Consider the following 4,727-nt stretch of genomic DNA (forward strand, 5'->3'; position numbering starts at 1 on the left):
CAAACCCATAGACACCTCAAAACTCACTCTGGGCAGTTCATTGCACCCCAGAGAGAAGAGCTCCAGCTTCACCCACCAGAACACCAATGCTAGCTTCCCTAACCAGGATACCTTGACAAGCCACTCGTCCAACCCCACCCACAGGGAGGAACCTCCACAATAAAGAGGAACCACAAATTTCCAGCATACAGAAAGGCCACCTCAAACACCAACCTAAGCAAGATGAAAAGGCAGAGAAATATTCAGCAGGTAAAGGAATTTGATAAAAGTCCACCAAACCAAGCAAAACAGGAGATAGGGAGTCTACCTGAAAAAGAATTCATAATAATGATAGTTAAAATGATCCAAAATCTTGAAAACAAAATGGAGTTACAGATAAATAGCCCGGAGACAAGGATTGAGAAGCAAGAAATGTTTAACAGGGACCTAGAAGAAATAAAAAAGAGTCAATCAGTAATGAATAATGCCATAACTGAGATCAAAAGCACTCTGGAGGGAACCAACAGTAGAATAACTGAGGCAGAAGATAGGATAAGTGAGGTGGACGGTAGAATGGTGGAAATAAATGAAGCAGAGAGGAAAAAAGAATTAAAAGAAATGAGGACAATCTCAGAGACCTCTGGGACAATGTTAAATGCCCCAACATTTGAATCATAGGAGTCCCAGAAGAAAAACACAAAAAGAAAGGCCATGAAAAAATACTTGAGGAGATAATAGTTGAAAGCTTCCCTAAAATGGGGAAGGAAATAGCCACCGAAGTCCAAGAAACCCAGAGAGTCTCAAACAGGATAAACCCAAGGCAAAACACCCCAAGACACTATTAATCGAATTAACAAAGATCAAACACAAAGAATAAAATATTAAAAGCAGCAAGGGAAAAAACAAATAACACACAAGGGGATTCCCATAAGGATAACAGCTGATCTTTCAATAGAAACTCTTCAGGCCAGGAGGGAATGGCAAGACATACTTAAAGTGATGAAAGAAAATAACCTACAGCCCAGATTACTGTACCCAGCAAGGATCTCATTCAAATATGAAGGAGAAATCAAAAGTTTTACAGACAAGCAAACGCTGAGAGAATTCAGCACCACAAAACCAGCTCTGCAACAAATGCTAAAGGATCTTCTCTAGAAAGGAAACACAGAAAAGGTTTATAAACTTGGACCCAAAACAACAAAGTAAATGGCAACAGGATCATACTTATCAATAATTACCTTAAACATAAATGGGTTGAATGGCCCAACCAAAAGGCAAAGACTGAATGGATATGAAAACAAGACCCCTATATATGCTGTCTACAAGAGACCCACCTCAAAACAAGGGACACGTACAGACTGAAAGTGAAGACCTGGAAAAAGATATTTCATGCAAATGGAGACCTAAAGAAAGCAGGAGTAGCAATACTCATATCAGATAAAATAGACTTTGAAATAAAATCCATAAAAAAAGAGACAAAGAACGACACTATATAATGATCAAAGGATCAATCCAAGAAGAAGATATAACAATTATAAATATATATGCACCCAACATAGGAACCCCACAATATGTAAGGCAAATGCTAACAAACATGAAAGGGGAAATTAATAGTAAAACAATAATAGTGGGAGGCTTTAATACCCCACTAACACCTATGGATAGATCAACTAAACAGAAAATTAGCAAGGAAACACAAACTTTAAATGATACAATGGACCAGTTAGACCTAATTGATATCTATAGGACATTTCACCCGAAAACAATGAATTTCACCTTTTTCTAAAGTGCACACAGAAACTTCTCCAGGATAGATCACATCCTGGGCCATAAATCTAGCCTTGGTAAATTCAAAAAAACTGAAATCATCTCAAGCATCTTTTCTGATCACAATGTGGTAAGATTAGATGTCAACTACAGGAAAAAAAATATTAAAAATACAAACATATGGAGGCTAAACAACATGCTTCTGAATAACCAACAAATCACAGAAGAAATCAAATCTGCAGAGAAATGAATGAAAATGAAAACACAAAAACCCAAAACCTATGGGATTCAGTAAAAGCAGTACTAAGGGGAAGGTTCATAGCAATACAAGCTTACCTCAAGAAACAGGAAAGAAATCAAATAAATAGCCTAACTCTACACCTAAGGCAACTAGAAAAAGAAGAAATGAAGCGCCCCAGGGTTAGTAGAAGGAAATAAATCATAAAAATTAGGGTAGAAATAAAAGCAAAAGAAACAAAGGAGACTACAGCAAAAATCAACAAAGCTAAAAGCTGGTTCTTTAAGAAGATAAATAAAATAGACAAACCATTAGCCAGACTCATTAAGAAAAAAAAGGGAGAAGAATCAAATCAACAAAATTATAAATGAAAATGGAGAAATCACAACAGACAACACAGAACTACAAAGGATCATAAGAGACTACTATCAGCACCTATATGCCAGTAAAATGGACAACTTGGAAGAAATGAACAAATTCTTAGAAAAAGACAACTTTTCAAAACTGAACCAGGAAGAAATAGAAAAACTTAACAGACCCGTCACAAGCACGGAAATTGAAACTGTAATCAGATATCTTCCAACAAACAAAAGCTCAGGTCCAGATGGCTTCACAGCTGAATTCTACCAAAAAATTAGAGAAGAGCTAACACCTATCCTACTCAAACTCTTCTAGAAAATTGCAGAGGAAGGTAAACTTCCAAACTCATTCTATGAGGACACCATCACCCTAATACCAAAACCTGACAAAGATGTCACAAAAATGGGGAAACAGTGGAAACAGTGTCAGACTTTATTTGGGGGGGCTCCAAAATCACTGCTGATGGTGATTGCAGCCATGAAATTAAAAGACGCTTACTCCTTGGAAGGAAAGTTATGACCAACCTAGATAGCATATTCAAAAGCAGAGACATTACTTTGCTGACTAAAGTCCCTCTAGTCAAGGCTATGGTTTTTCCTGTGGTCATGTATGGATGTGAAAGTTGGACTATGAAGAAGGCTGAGCGCCAAAGAATTGATGTGTTTGAACTGTGGTGTTGGAGAAGACTCTTGAGAGTCCCTTGGACTGCAAGGAGATCCAACCAGTCCATTCTGAAGGAGATCAGCCCTGGGATTTCTTTGGAAGGAATGATGCTAAAGCTGAAGCTCCAGTACTTTGGCCACCTCATGCGAAGAGTTGACTCATTGGAAAAGACTCTGATGCTGGGAGGGATTAGGGGCAGGAGGAGAAGGGGACAACAGAGGATGAGACGGCTGGATGGCATCACTGACTCAATGGATGTGAGTCTGAGTGAACTCCGGGAGTTGGTGATGGACAGGGAGGCCTGGCGTGCTGCTATTCATGGGGTTGCAAAGACTCAGACACAACTGAGCGACTGAACTGAACAGGCTAATATCACTGATGAACATAGATGCAAAAATCTTTAACAAAATTATAGCAAACAGAATCCAACGACATATTAAAAAGATCATACATCATGACCAAGTGGGCTTTATCCCAGGGATGCAAGGATTCTTCAATATTCTAAAATCAATCAATGTGATACACCACATTAACAAATTGAAAGATAAAAACCATATGATTATCTCAATAGATGCAGATAAAGCCTTTGACAAAATTCAATATTCATTTATGATAAAAACCCTCCAGAAAGTTTCTCTGGTGACTCACAGGTTAAAGCATCTGCCTGCAATGCAGAAGACCTGGGTTCAATCCCTGGATCAGAAAGATCCCCTGGAGAAGGAAATGGCAACCCACTCCAGTATTCTTGCCTGGAGAATCCCATGGATGGAGGAGCCTGGTGGACTACAGTCCATGGAATCACAAAGAGTTGGACACAACTGAGTGACTGAGCACACACACACAATAACCCAGCAAGTTGCTGCTGCTGCTGCTAAGTCGCTTCAGTCGTGTCCGACTCTGCATCCCCATAGACAGCATGACTGAGCAACTTCACTCTCACTCTAGAAAGCAGGCATAGAAGGAACATACCTCAACATATAAAAGCCATATATGATAAACCCATAGCAAACATTATCCTCAATGGTGAAACATTGAAAGCATTTACCCCAAAGTCAGGAATATGACAAGGATGTCCACTCTCACCACTACTATGCAACATAGTTTTTTAAGTTTTAGCCACAGCAGTCAGAGAAGAAAAAAAAAAAATAAAAGGAATCCAGATTGGAAAAGAAGAAGTAAAACTCTCACTGTTTGCAGATGACATGATCCTCTACATAGAAAACCCTAAAGACTCCACCAGAAAATTACTAGAGCTCATCAATGAATATAGTAAATTTGCAGGATATAAAATCAACACACAGAAATCCCTTGCATTCCTATACACAAATTAGGAGAAAGTAGAAAAAGAAATTAAGGAAACAATTCCATTCACCATTGCAACGAAAAGAATAAAATACTTAGGAATATATCTATCTAAAGAAACTAAAGACCTATATATAGAAAACTCTAAAACACTGGTGAAAGAAATCAAAGAGGACACAAATAGATGGAGAAATATACCATGTTCGTGGATCGGAAGAATCAATATAGTGAAAATGAGTATTGTACTCAAAGCAATCTATAGATTCAGTGCAATCCCTATCAAGCTACCAACGGTATTTTTCAGAGAACTAGAACAAATAATTTCACAATTTGCATGGAAATACAAAAAATCTCGACTAGCCAAAGCCATCTTGAGAAAGAGGAATGGAACTGGAGGAATCAACCTGCCTGACTTCAG

The sequence above is a fragment of the Budorcas taxicolor genome, chromosome 8, assembly GCF_023091745.1.
Source record: "Budorcas taxicolor isolate Tak-1 chromosome 8, Takin1.1, whole genome shotgun sequence".
Classification (NCBI taxonomy): Eukaryota; Metazoa; Chordata; class Mammalia; order Artiodactyla; family Bovidae; genus Budorcas; species Budorcas taxicolor.